Source organism: Lissotriton helveticus, chromosome 12, assembly GCF_964261635.1.
Source record: "Lissotriton helveticus chromosome 12, aLisHel1.1, whole genome shotgun sequence".
Classification (NCBI taxonomy): domain Eukaryota; kingdom Metazoa; phylum Chordata; class Amphibia; order Caudata; family Salamandridae; genus Lissotriton; species Lissotriton helveticus.
Window position 1 is genome coordinate 10,679,967 of NC_136073.1, and position 15,863 is coordinate 10,695,829.

Here is a 15,863-nt window from a genome sequence, read left to right on the forward strand (position 1 = left end):
CTCCTGGGCTTTAGGAAGCCTACCTTAGAGGTGACCTATGTAAATTAAGGAAGTGAGTGGACTCGGTCACACATGGTGTGTCCAGAGTCTAATCGAGCAGGGAAGCTGCTCGTGCAGGCTGCAGTAGCAGGCCTGCAGACCCCACTTTTAATTGGGTCACTCAGAGTGGCACAAATAGTGCTGCAGCCCTGGTGACCCCTTTAACTCCCTTGCCTGGGCACCCCTGGAATCATTTACTAGGGACTTATAAGGGGGGTTTAAAGTATCTTGGCAATTGAGTGTACAATTCACATTACCTTTGAGGGAAAGAGCATTGGTATTGGGGCCTGGTTAGCAGTGACCCAGTGCACTTTCAAATCTATTACCACAGCATCCAGGGCAAGACGTGTTTGGGGGGGGGGGCATCCTAAAAGGACACTTTCCTACAACGGTCAATCACCAAACCCTACTTAACACTCGTTAAACTTGTATGGGCATCACTCAAGCAGTCATTGAATATTGCCCCAAAGCAATTCTGATACAATCCCATAGAATAAACCACTAATACAAACACAGAGGTTTTGTCTCTTGTATCAAGTATAGAGTCACATGGCAGTTTACCTTATTCCTGCAAAGACCCAGCCCTCAACCATTGGCCACCTCCATATTAGGCTCCGGCAATACCATTTCTTTACTACTCTCTTTGTTTGGCACATCAAAGCTTCTGGATTGCTCCAGGATACCCCGTATGGGGTACCATTGCACCCTACAAATTCAGTATTCATGCATTCAACCCTGGATGGCGGGAGAGAGCACAGCATGTCATCTATAACAGCAGACGGTGGAAGCAATGTGTCCCCAGTTTTCTCTTATGTTGAGACCCCACTCTCTTCCCTGCAACTTAACCTGAAAGGAAAAAGAAATCTAAAGTGGCCGTGACGTATAGATGCTGTCGCCATCAGCCACGGTCGCCATCAGATGGGAACCGAAAACATTCCCACTGTTGATGTCCACACCAGTAAATGTGTGAATGATATATATCAATCTAGGCAACAACACAGTAGACATAGGAAGGGACTGAGCTACAACATTAGTTTTTTGTTAAAAAATGTACAATTTTATTCAAGATTATTAACCCATATATAGATTCATGTTATACAATCAATATCAATATCAGTAGTGGCAAATATACCACAGTAAAAGTAAACATTCAAAGCATCATTAAAAATCACATTCAATAAAGTATATGAATATACATAAGATATAAACAAATAAAAAATGGAGATGTGGCAAATTATATCTCTACGCGCGTTTCGGCGGACCAGCGCCTTCTTCTGGAGCAGCCACGATATTTCTAAAAGGAAAATGCCATACAATAAAAATTATACATAATACCATATATGTTCTTTAGATCCTAGTTTTTAACACATAAGATTTCTAATTACTAATGTTTTTCATAGTAGTCTCAATCTTTCCAAAACATTTTAACATGTCTAATTCTTTTTATTTCGTTTCCTTGCTTTGTTGGTAGTCACAGAATTGGGACACTGTTTTGGACATCATTGCCACATCTGAGCCCTTAACGGAGGAAACCAGCGATAGCAAGTAGTCAGAGCGGCTCACCTCGCCTTGTTTTGTCTTTGCCTGGCGTCCAACCACTTCTCGGCGCACCCGCTCCGCGGGTGCCCCTTCGCCTGCCAGAGGAAGGAGACATATCAGCAGCTGCGTGTGTGGAGCGTAGAGGCAGTAAGGAGGTAAGCGGCTTGGGCGTGTGGCTGCAGCGGGGCTGCGAGCGTGCAGGGACTTCAATTCCCAGAAGTCCCTGCTAGACCGACGGAGAGCTTCCGGTCCGCTCTCCCTGCTGGCCCGCCCCCCGCCCTCCTGAGGCCTCTTAACGCCGGTCAGCAGCAAAAGCGAGTGGGACACTGTTTTGGACATCATTGCCACATCTGAGCCCTTAACGGAGGAAACCAGCGATAGCAAGTAGTCAGAGCGGCTCACCTCGCCTTGTTTTGTCTTTGCCTGGCGTCCAACCACTTCTCGGCGCACCCGCTCCGCGGGTGCCCCTTCGCCTGCCAGAGGAAGGAGACATATCAGCAGCTGCGTGTGTGGAGCGTAGAGGCAGTAAGGAGGTAAGCGGCTTGGGCGTGTGGCTGCAGCGGGGCTGCGAGCGTGCAGGGACTTCAATTCCCAGAAGTCCCTGCTAGACCGACGGAGAGCTTCCGGTCCGCTCTCCCTGCTGGCCCGCCCCCCGCCCTCCTGAGGCCTCTTAACGCCGGTCAGCAGCAAAAGCGAGTGGGACACTGTTTTGGACATCATTGCCACATCTGAGCCCTTAACGGAGGAAACCAGCGATAGCAAGTAGTCAGAGCGGCTCACCTCGCCTTGTTTTGTCTTTGCCTGGCGTCCAACCACTTCTCGGCGCACCCGCTCCGCGGGTGCCCCTTCGCCTGCCAGAGGAAGGAGACATATCAGCAGCTGCGTGTGTGGAGCGTAGAGGCAGTAAGGAGGTAAGCGGCTTGGGCGTGTGGCTGCAGCGGGGCTGCGAGCGTGCAGGGACTTCAATTCCCAGAAGTCCCTGCTAGACCGACGGAGAGCTTCCGGTCCGCTCTCCCTGCTGGCCCGCCCCCCGCCCTCCTGAGGCCTCTTAACGCCGGTCAGCAGCAAAAGCGAGTGGGACACTGTTTTGGACATCATTGCCACATCTGAGCCCTTAACGGAGGAAACCAGCGATAGCAAGTAGTCAGAGCGGCTCACCTCGCCTTGTTTTGTCTTTGCCTGGCGTCCAACCACTTCTCGGCGCACCCGCTCCGCGGGTGCCCCTTCGCCTGCCAGAGGAAGGAGACATATCAGCAGCTGCGTGTGTGGAGCGTAGAGGCAGTAAGGAGGTAAGCGGCTTGGGCGTGTGGCTGCAGCGGGGCTGCGAGCGTGCAGGGACTTCAATTCCCAGAAGTCCCTGCTAGACCGACGGAGAGCTTCCGGTCCGCTCTCCCTGCTGGCCCGCCCCCCGCCCTCCTGAGGCCTCTTAACGCCGGTCAGCAGCAAAAGCGAGTGGGACACTGTTTTGGACATCATTGCCACATCTGAGCCCTTAACGGAGGAAACCAGCGATAGCAAGTAGTCAGAGCGGCTCACCTCGCCTTGTTTTGTCTTTGCCTGGCGTCCAACCACTTCTCGGCGCACCCGCTCCGCGGGTGCCCCTTCGCCTGCCAGAGGAAGGAGACATATCAGCAGCTGCGTGTGTGGAGCGTAGAGGCAGTAAGGAGGTAAGCGGCTTGGGCGTGTGGCTGCAGCGGGGCTGCGAGCGTGCAGGGACTTCAATTCCCAGAAGTCCCTGCTAGACCGACGGAGAGCTTCCGGTCCGCTCTCCCTGCTGGCCCGCCCCCCGCCCTCCTGAGGCCTCTTAACGCCGGTCAGCAGCAAAAGCGAGTGGGACACTGTTTTGGACATCATTGCCACATCTGAGCCCTTAACGGAGGAAACCAGCGATAGCAAGTAGTCAGAGCGGCTCACCTCGCCTTGTTTTGTCTTTGCCTGGCGTCCAACCACTTCTCGGCGCACCCGCTCCGCGGGTGCCCCTTCGCCTGCCAGAGGAAGGAGACATATCAGCAGCTGCGTGTGTGGAGCGTAGAGGCAGTAAGGAGGTAAGCGGCTTGGGCGTGTGGCTGCAGCGGGGCTGCGAGCGTGCAGGGACTTCAATTCCCAGAAGTCCCTGCTAGACCGACGGAGAGCTTCCGGTCCGCTCTCCCTGCTGGCCCGCCCCCCGCCCTCCTGAGGCCTCATAACACCAGCCCACTCCCGCAGCGCGGGACGCAGCCCGGGCTAAGACTGGGCAAAGACAGGGCCGTTTTAGGCCGTTAGAGACCGATCGAGACCGGACCGGGCCACCCCCCTTGGTCTTATCCTTTTGAGTCTCAGTAGCATACCTGCGCCAATTTAAGTATTTTTTTTTATATCTCTTCTTCCTTCCTTCCCCATTATGTCCTCACGTGAAACTAGGAGTAAGGCCACAAAGATTCCTAAAAAAGCCACTGGCACATTAGACGACTTTATCACCAGGACCAGCCTCTCTATTGACAATGAAATTACAAAACTTCAGCATAGAGTATCAACTGAACTTGAATGCGCCAGGAGACTCTCTACTGAACTTGCGCTTAGGAAAAAATCTTCTCTAGGCAGTATTGCCTTATCTAAAACTCCTGAGCGCATTTCTGGCCCAAAACCAATCATAGTCTTAGCTGAGGTGCACTCGGTAGTAGAGGAATTAATTCCTCCCACTAACCCGGAGCCCCATGGGCCTCTAGCTAGGGCTGAGCCAGGAACCCCATCTCAGCTGACACCCTCAAAGGAGACTGTTGAAGTTCTCCCAGATGGGGTGTCGTGTAATTCATTAGCAGAGACGATTCCAACTGCATGTCCTATACCTACCAGCCAGTTGCCAGTTGAAACAGAGTCCTCTAAAAACAATTCATTAGCCAAAGCTCCACTAAAGCATAAAAGAAAGCGTAAGCATCTCACCGCTTTTGCTAGGAAAAAAACAAAAATTATTCTTAGTCATAATATCAAGGGTGGGACTCCGAATACGCCTGCTGTAATATCTGAGAGTTCTGCACACGATACAGCACTAGCTAACACTGACATCACTAACATCAGTATAGATGAGCACATTTCGCTAGATAAGTCTGATCACTCAGGTAGTGAAGGACAGAGAGCCCCTTGCGTCATGGTAGAACCAGATGGTGGAAGAGAGGAATTTTTAAAAATAGTATGGGAAACGCTCAAGAGATTACTTAAACCATTAGAAACCAGGTTAACTGGAATAGAGAATCAACTTCTAGAAGTTGAGAAAAGTGTTATTACTCTTTCCAGTATAAGTCTTAATTGTACTGAAGTACCTAGAGTCACCCAGCAAGTTCCGGTCCATGTCCCGACTATATCGAAAGACTCTCATACTAAGCCATTAGATGTGCAACAAAAGAAGGTAGGGATAGTTAATAACACAAACATCACTCAATCAAGTAGTACTAAAAACCAACCAAATCCAACCTCTTTAACTTCCACGGCTACAGCTGTAAATATTACTAATAAATCGATTCAGAAAAACCAAGTACATACCAACTCTCCCTTACCACAAATTCCCTTTTCTTCTCACTCTTTCAATCAGGGCACATCCACGTTACACAAACCTCAACCTAACACTCCTACCTATCCCTACATTAGTGCTGCAGGCATTCAATCCATGCAGGATAAAAACTCTTCTAATGCCCCCCACAAACCAAACTACCAGTCCAACCATACTCGTAATAATTTCAGAGGGGGATACATAGATTTGCCACCAGACGCCAGTACATTTGTAGCTGTTCTCACAGGGGTGCCAGAACTGGACAGTCAATACGAAGAAAATTTCCAATCGCTAAAAAATAAAGTGATCTTTTGGCTAAATAAATATAAACCTATTCCTAACCATTTGAAAAGTAAGATCCTCATGGTTAGGAGGGTACCATGGGTAGGGCCAACTGCAAAAACAATCACGGGCGATTGCATTGTCATATCCTTTGAGGAACCCCAAAGTGCTGAACAAATCTGCAATTGGAAATAATACGGTATGAATCCCCCCATTGAAGCCAGACCCCTATCATTCTTCTACCCTCCACCAAGACAAATTCATCACGGCCCCAACTGGAATCCTGCTAAGCAGTATTCAGATACTGCTCCAAACTTGGTTAGGTATGGAGATTATAATACGTGGTCTGGTGTTTCTAACTTGGTTGGACACGGTGATTACAACATGTGGTCTGGCATTCCAACCTTCAACAGATTCAGTTGTTTAGATGCTGTGGACTGACTTGCCACCATGCCTGACTGCATCCACAAATTATACGATGGCTTCTGTAACTTGGGCAAAGGCTACCACAAACTTAAATACGCCGCACACTTCAACGATGATAAACAGCCCAAACAGCCAAAAAGGATCATGACGCACAAGCTTAATCCAGCTCTCCAGAAAAAGGGATCATTCTGTGGAGCTGGAAATATATGCTGTGGCACAGCTGAGGGTGGTCGGGATGAGAGTGCAACCCCTGCAGCTGGAGTAAAGACAAAGGTTACAGAGAAAGATATAACATCACTGCAAGTAGGCACTGTGCGCAATTTGTGCACAGTGATCCCCCCCCCGGCCACTCCGAATACTGATCCTTGTTTACTTATCTTATCATGGAACATTGCAGGTGTTCACAAGAACTTAAAAGATCCTGAGTGGGCAAATTATATTGATACCTGTGACATTTGCCTACTACAAGAAACTTGGGCCTTAGAAGCTCCACACCGGGTAGGCTACAAAACCTTCGGCACTAAGGCAGTTCAGTCTAACCGAGGAAGACCATCAGGGGGTTTATTAATCTGGCTAAAAATCACCTTAGCCATTCAGGTTGAAACTGTGGACACAGGTTCCCCGGATATTCTAGCCTTAAGGGCTACTCCATCGTGTGGTAATGAATGGTTTATTGTCAACATTTATAACAGACCAGCCAGTCACTCGAAGGTATCATCAACAATTGAGGCCCTGGAGCACCTGCTTAAAAACGTAATTGGAGACACCCCGGTCATTTTAGGAGGAGACTTAAATTGCAACTTTGAACCTGTTTTGGGCCTCTCTGAAGTGTTCGAAGATGAGGACTCAGCCTATAACATCCCCCAGCTTGAGACCACCAAATTTGTTAAATATACGACATTGGCTAGCCAACTTTTAAGACTTGCTGCAGATCACGGCCTCAGAGCGGGCAATGGCCGACTCCCATCTGACCTGCAAAAACATCCAACCTTCTCTAAAGCTAACAGCAATTTAGACTTTGTACTTGTTTCTCTTAGTATATGGCATTTTTTGACAGATCTGAAAGTAGCAAGTAGGGGGGAAAGTGATCACTACCCTTTGGAACTTTACATTAACAAGAGCATGATTAGTGATATCACTTTATCTACAATTGAATCCACCGAAGTCACCTTATGTGAGGATGTCCACATAAGCAATAACAGGCGTGCAGTGAGATGGCCACGTGTTCTGGCAGATGGCAAAGCCTTAGCACTGGTTTACTCCCTTTTTGAACAAACATTTGCACATGTAGCTGACTATGCCTTCCTACCGGAATACTTTGAACATTTTATTGATATACACAAAAACTTCTTTTCGGAACTAAAAATGCTCTTATCGAAAATGCCGAAAAAGAAGCAGCAAAATCAAAGAGTGGCAAATCATGGAAAGTTATGGTATGACCACGCGTGTAGAACTGCCAAATCAAACCTACTGTTTGCTATTAAAAACAAGTCCAAAGAAGATGTAAAAGCTGCAAGGGCAGAATATAAATGCACGTTGGAAACATCCAAAAAACTTTGGGAGGAATCAATTTGGGCCGACATGTTATCTGCCGCAAAAACTAATGACAATATTGGCTTCTGGAGATTAGTAGCCAATGGTGGTCACGCTGGGAGAATCGTGAAGGACGTATTCCTGGATGAGATGACCTGGGTATCCCATTTTACAAATCTTTACAAACAATATGACAACGATAGCCAATGGAGCCTAAGGTCCCCGGCGCCTATTGAACCGCTTAATTTCACTCTGGAGGAGACAGTAAGGGCGATAAATGATCTTAAAAACTCTAAAGCCCCCGGTCCGGACAGAATACCGGGGGATCTTTATAAACATGAACCTGAAGTTTGGGCCCCCTATCTGAATTGTCTGTTTAATGCCCTATCTTCAAATTGCAACTTTCCTGAGAGCTGGCGGGCAGCAGAGGTTGTGCTAATATTTAAAAAGGGGGATAGAATGATACCCTCCAACTATAGGCCAATCAGCTTGATGGACACACTTCAAAAACTATATGCCAAACACCTTCTATTCAGAATTAATGATTGGCTTGAAGCTACTAACATAATTTCCAAATTCCAGGCTGGCTTTCGGAGTAAGATAAGCACAACAGATCAAATCTTTCGTTTCTGTTGCCTGATTTGGAAATATGTTCAGCTGAAAAGAGGCCATTTGTATGTAGCCTTCGTTGATCTGAGGGCTGCATTTGATTTAGTCCCGCGTAGCCTACTTTGGAAAACACTGCAAGACCTTGGGTTACCGGGATGCCTCCTCGCTCAAATAGTTGAGCTACATGCAGATAACTTTGCAAACATCAGGTGGGGTCCAAATGGTGAGCTAACTCGTAATATTCCCATTGAACGTGGGGTTCGCCAGGGGTGCGTCCTGGCCCCTACCTTATTTTCCTTGTTTATAAACGATGTTCCTGACTACTTAAATGCTTGTGTCAATGATTCTCCGCAGCTGAATGGTATAAGGGTGCCTGCGCTGCTTTTTGCAGATGATACTATACTCATATCCCAAACAAAAAAGGGTCTCCAGGTACTCCTTAACTCATTCAGTTGCTATTGCCAGACAAAGGGCTTGGAAATTAATGCAAATAAAACGAAATGCATGTTAATAAATCCCAGTATGCCAAATAGAGGGTCTTCGACCTTAAATAGCCAAAAATTAGATATTGTGGATAACTTTTCCTATTTGGGTGTTGTACTCGACTCCAAACAAAGCTGGAAACCCCAAATTGAGAAAAGTAAAATAACTTATGCCCAAAATGTCAAACCAATCATAAACAAATTGAATTCCAGTACAAGCAAGAGTGTTACCCCGGTTTTAGAACTTTTTAAATTCAAAATACAATCTGCTGTACTATATGGAGCAGAAATATGGGGCCCTTGGGCAAAGAATAGTTTCCACGTTCTGGACAACAAATTTATGCGTACTTCCGTCAGGGTACCAAGTAGTACACCGCTTTTACCACTCCAACTTGACTTGAACTTTAGGAGAACAGATCATCTAACTATGTTACGGCCATTACTATTTTGGGTTAGGCTCTGGACTACACCTGAATTGATAGATTATAGACATGGCCTGCAAGAATTGATGATGCTTGATTCTTTTAACTCCCTGCACTGGCTAGTGCATATTAAAAAATGGCTTCTACTTTTGGACCTACGTTCTATGTGGGAGACTCCAGATAAAATGCCTACCTTTTCCAAAATGGTAGTTAAGCGAGCATTCTGGAATCATATAAGTAGGAAACTAGTGGATGGAATTAGTGTTGGTTCTGCAGTCCAGGCTTTTTTGTTATTTAAAGATGAACTTTACTTCGAACCATTCCTGGACGAGATAGAACCACCTATTGCAAAAACTCTTTTTCTAAAGTTTAGATACGGGACACTTATGTTGATTTACAATACAGAAAGATGGGCACAAAAAAAACTGGGGGCTTTACATGTTAAAACCAATGGCTGTCCTATGTGCCAAACTGACTGTCTCGAGAATGAGGTCCACATGCTCTTTGTTTGTAGCGCATACGCAAAACCGAGAAAGAAATGGTTGAAACCGATGTGTAACCTCCTAGGGACTAGGTCCTGTTCGATAGCTTTTAGGATCATGAAAAGTAACACAACCCAGTTCATTGTATTCAGCATAAGTAAATTTCTACACTCTGTTTTTATAATCCGAAAGAAACAAGGATATTGTCTCTGAGTTGGGAAAGCGTGTATGTCTATCCAACTAATGAGGTTGTGACACCTTTTAATTAATTTGCTTTTATATCTTTGAAATGAAATATAATGTATGATTGTCCTTGTAAAAATGAATGAACTGTGCAAACTATTCCATGACCGTATAACACTTTTTTCCCTTTTACAAGAATATATTGTTATATTTATGGTGATTTTTGTTATGTATGTACATGACTTTTATGGCCAAAATGGCCGAAATAAAGTTAATAAAGTAAGTAAAAGACCCGCATTTGTCAAGAGCTAGAAAGTGAACGAGTTTGGGGAGTATGGTGGGAGATCCACTCCATATTTATTGTGATGTATAATCACATGTATGATATATTGTGTCAGGGTAGTAATTCCACAGATTGGAGACATTGGACTTGATGAAGGATGTACAATTCATGATACATTGTGTCAGGGTAGTAGTTCCACAGATTGGAGACATGGGACTAGATATAGGATGTACAATTCAGAGTTCCTAATATAGATTTCGTAGTTATGGGCCACTTGTTTAAAGATATAAGATTATATACTTGAGGCATAGCTTAGTTGAAATCGTTCGTACAGTTTATAGTCACCTATTTATAACAGTAGGGGCACTCATATAATTGCTATCATTGTATAAATCTGATGAGTAGGAACACTTACTTAAAAGAATGAAGTATAATGTGAATGGATAGGTCTGGTTCTTATCTAAAAATTCCTTTATCTTGATTTCTGAAGATAGTGCTATAAATAAAAGAACAGGGTAATATTGTGAATTGGTCCATAGATACTTTTTTCCACTTCGAGATACTATTTGGAGATGGTAATTACCTATTTCGATTTAGATCCAAGGATTGGTTTCCAAATACAATCTCTGCTGTCAGATAATTCCAAGATTTAGTCTTTTTTGGTTGTATATATCCTATTGAGTACAGATAAAATTTGTTTTAGAGGTTTGGAAATTTGTTATGACTGAAGCTATGCACAGTTTGAATTTTTGTGGTGTTGGCTAGGGTCAATTGAATTACCTGAGAGATGTACAGAGATTTCATTTATGCCCGCCAACCGGAAGTCGCCAATAAGTCAAAGGAATACTCAATTGCTCGATAAAGCCGTACTATAATCCTCCTGATGTGGGGATCTTGTTAAGGATAAGTTCCTGCATATTAGGGGGAAATATTTCATGGTAAGCGTTTGCTTAGTTTTTACATTTAGCTTGCCATTTAGTTAATTTTAGTCCATGAAAAAAATATATAAATAAGCAGCGGTTACCTTTAGGATTAGGTTCCAATGGAGTTCAATAAATGAGGTTAAAATAACTCCCTGTCTGTAGATAAAGACAAATAAGAATAAAAAGAACTTGTAATTTCAAGTATTAGCGGTAGAAATTACCAAGCTAGAGATATCACATAAGGTGATTCTTACCCAATAGATATTAAGAGGGCTCCTGGTATCCGGTGGCGGGAAGCGGGGTTTCTGTATTCCTTTCACGACCGATAGTGAATGGATACGCCAAAGGTCATCTTTTTATACTGCTCTTAATGCGGAGATGCATTACAGCTGCGCTTGGCATTGGAGGAGAAAGCGGACTTAATAGTCAGAGCGATAAAGAAGGGACTATGCATAGTGAGGTATTCGGCCATGATTCAATGAGCAGTATCATAGGGCATAGAAATCAAGAACGGATACAGCTGTAGAAGAATCCTCAAAAAATGCTACAGATGGCGTGATAGAAAACGGACTCTTTATTCAGGAGCAGACCTGATATTCGGGGCGATAAAGAAGGGACTCGTTCATGAAGATCGACCCCTCAGAGTGCTACAAATGGCACAATGGAAGACGGACTCTTTATTAAAGAGCGGACTTAATAGTCGGGGCAATAGAAAAAGGACTAGTTGTTTAAATAGGTTGGCCCCTTAGAATATTATAATCGGCACGATAGAAAACGGACTATTTGTCAGAGAGCGGACTTATCGGTCAAGGCGATAAAGCGAGGACTAGTTGTTCATGGAAATCGGCCATGATTCTAGCCAACAACGTCTTTATGTATAGACATAGAAGATGGATCTGTCTCTATTGGCTCTCCGGAGTACTATACAAGTGTAACAGAAAACGGGAGGGGAAAACACAATTATTGTTATGATTATCTTTAGAAAGACAGGATTCATTTAACTTCCAAATTAATAAAACAAATTAACTATAAGTGTAGGGATATAGACAGGGGTTACAGTTTGGATTCATTTAACTTCCAAATTAAGAAATAAAGCAAATGAACTATAAGTAAAGGGATATAGACAAGGGTTACAGTTTATGTTCCTTATAAGACAGGATGATTATAGGGAATAATTCTTTTCTAGCATATAGCATGTTCCCACGGTAGTTCACTATTCATTCCCTCACGGAAGGTGTTGAAGACAAATATCCAGAACACCTCCCTTTATAGTACGGCTTTATCGAGCAATTGAGTATTCCTTTGACTTATTGGCGACTTCCGGTTGGCGGGCATAAATGAAATCTCTGTACATCTCTCAGGTAATTCAATTGACCCTAGCCAACACCACAAAAATTCAAACTGTGCATAGCTTCAGTCATAACAAATTTCCAAACCTCTAAAACAAATTTTATCTGTACTCAATAGGATATATACAACCAAAAAAGACTAAATCTTGGAATTATCTGACAGCAGAGATTGTATTTGGAAACCAATCCTTGGATCTAAATCGAAATAGGTAATTACCATCTCCAAATAGTATCTCGAAGTGGAAAAAAGTATCTATGGACCAATTCACAATATTACCCTGTTCTTTTATTTATAGCACTATCTTCAGAAATCAAGATAAAGGAATTTTTAGATAAGAACCAGACCTATCCATTCACATTATACTTCATTCTTTTAAGTAAGTGTTCCTACTCATCAGATTTATACAATGATAGCAATTATATGAGTGCCCCTACTGTTATAAATAGGTGACTATAAACTGTACGAACGATTTAAACTAAGCTATGCCTCAAGTATATAATCTTATATCTTTAAACAAGTGGCCCATAACTACGAAATCTATATTAGGAACTCTGAATTGTACATCCTATATCTAGTCCCATGTCTCCAATCTGTGGAACTACTACCCTGACACAATGTATCATGAATTGTACATCCTTCATCAAGTCCAATGTCTCCAATCTGTGGAATTACTACCCTGACACAATATATCATACATGTGATTATACATCACAATAAATATGGAGTGGATCTCCCACCATACTCCCCAAACTCGTTCACTTTCTAGCTCTTGACAAATGCGGGTCTTTTACCCTAAATTGCATTTTACAATTCTGTGACTACCAACAAAGCAAGGAAACGAAATAAAAAGAATTAGACATGTTAAAATGTTTTGGAAAGATTGAGACTACTATGAAAAACATTAGTAATTAGAAATCTTATGTGTTAAAAACTAGGATCTAAAGAACATATATGGTATTATGTATAATTTTTATTGTATGGCATTTTCCTTTTAGAAATATCGTGGCTGCTCCAGAAGAAGGCGCTGGTCCGCCGAAACGCGCGTAGAGATATAATTTGCCACATCTCCATTTTTTATTTGTTTATATCTTATGTATATTCATATACTTTATTGAATGTGATTTTTAATGATGCTTTGAATGTTTACTTTTACTGTGGTATATTTGCCACTACTGATATTGATATTGATTGTATAACATGAATCTATATATGTGTTAATAATCTTGAATAAAATTGTACATTTTTTAACAAAAAACTAATGTTGTAGCTCAGTCCCTTCCTATGTCTACTGTGTTGTTGCCTAGATTGATATATATCATTCATTCGTTTTCCCTGGTCTAGGAACTATATTTCTGTGTATTCAGGGGGTCCTTGTTAAATATATGCACACCAGTAAATGTTTCAAGATAGACAACCACACTTTCTGACCCAAACACTGGATGACAAAACATGCACAACTTGCTTCTGACCCCAGAACTACTCAAGCTTTGAAATGACAGCTACAAGAAAGAGGGAGCGATGAAGAGGAGGGTGGAAGAAAACAAGGAAGGCACAGGAGCTGAAAAAAACCAAGACTTCCCCTGGGTAGGAGACAAAAGGACCACTTAGAGAAGATTCCACACTCAGCCAGAGTTTATAGACACTGTTTATTGGCTTACAATGAGATACTTCATACATCGGGTCACAGGTAAAAATCACAGCAAGAAGGAAGCGGACTTTAGCAGAGCCACGCATAGTGGGGTTGGGCGCGTTTGGCCCCAAAGCCACCATTTTACATACACTAGACGGATAAGGATGGGGAGATGATATATTGGGGGTCTGCAGTCAAGAGTTCGTAGCTAATTCGCTTTTTGCAAAGTTCACCCCTCAGAGTCAGACTCACCAGAACGATCTTCTGCTGCAGGCGCGAAGCGAGCAGCCTATAGAAATATTACCCACAATGCTTCACGGTCTTTCCAGCTTTCCCCGCGGTGTCACCCCTTCGGAGAGGCACTGGTGGAGCAGGTGACCATCTAAACAAAAGTTACCCACAATGCTTCAAATCTTATCAGGTTTTTTCCATTGATTTACTACTCTATGGTCCTGCGGACACTACGCAGATGGTGGGGTGATTGGCAAGGAAAAGATTACCCACAGTGTCCTAGAATCCTTCCAAATGTCTTCCATGGCACTTTCCTGTCCTACGCTGGGGATCTACACTGGGGGGAGAGGTGATGAGATGGTGAACGTTTGCCTAGTATGCTCTGTATCCCTTCTATATTCTCTGCGATGCTACACCTTCACAGAGTTACCAACAACTGAATGTAAGCTTTAACCCCTTGGACGCTCATGACGAGCTCAGCTCGTCATGAAGTACACCTCTTGTACGCTGATGACGAGCTGAGCTCGTCATGAGACGCGGGGTTTTAAAATCTTTAGCGCACCGCGGGAAAATGAGCCGCACGGATCCGGTTAACGATATATTACTCAGACTGCACCGCGCCCTCATCAGTCTTCTCTTTAGCTCTAGTCACCTGCCATCCTAGGGCATGTCACCGAAGAGGTGAAGTGAGCTGCAAAGGAGGATTGCATCCACAGCGCCACAAATCCACCCATTTGCTACCTGACACTTTTGCACCACCCTAAGTCACATAGGTGAGTGGAGTGAACCACTAAGTCCACTTGTGAACAGACAACTGTATGTCCGTTTGCTCTCTACATGATAAAGCCACGTCCTCTCCCAGGGACCCTGGGAGGGGATGAGGCACTCTACTGAGGAAATCGAACCCACAGACATATCTAGTGCTTCCAAGGCAACACGTTGTTTCCCAGCACATGGATGCTACACGTGTGTATGAGGTAATTGAGCAATGAAACATGTATGGTGCTCAGAACTCCCGTGACGGGTGTTTGTGGCGCTCACCTCTTGCTGAGCTCTCTCGTTGGTGGACTTTTACTGGAGCATCAGAAGTACTTCCCAAAACTAATTTACAGGTGTTAAATTCCTCATGTGGAGATGAAAATATTTATTTGAATAATTTTGCAAGACTACTTTTTAGCTTTCTAACGTCGAGAAGTACATATGGAAGCCACGGCATCGATTTCTGGAGATGGGGACCAGACCTTTTGGGTCAGCCAGCTGAGAATCAGCTGGAGGAACCCTGAAGAAACACCTGCAGCTCCTAGTAAGGGGCATATTTCTATCTGGTGGGTAACTACTGATTAGGGACTCCTCACCAAGGACCTTCCTCTGACCTCTGGATGTTAAAACCTTCTCCCATTTCACACCAGAAATTGTCCATTGGGAAAACTGGAGAACCTGGGAATTCCTGGAAGGCCGACAGGGCTTGGACAAGAAAGGAAGTGCTCTTCCGCAGAGCAGCCCATAAAATAACTTAGTTGTAAAGTGCACAGTCACCCAGAAGGGTAGTTTGGGGCTGTATAACACATCTTTATTGTTACTCAACTCAATGCTACTCACCGGACCGAAACATGGCCAAGTGGATTTTGGAGAAGTTGACTGGACTAGTGTGAGGCAAAGCGGGCGTTTCGATCCACAGCAGTGGCTGGATTATTGCTCCTTTGACAGATGTCCAAAGCGCTGGGGCGGAATCCTGTGGGTGCCAAGCATTGCAAATCCCTCTCTGAGTCTCAGGCCTCTTCAGAAGTTTCCAGCTGTCCATCTATCTCCGTCGCGCCAGTATCTCACAGCTGTCGTGGACATGACTGCGACGGAGACCGGTGTCTTACAAGGACCGGCTCCTGATGTGAGATGAGGTCAGGGCACAGGACCATCAGCTGACCCTCT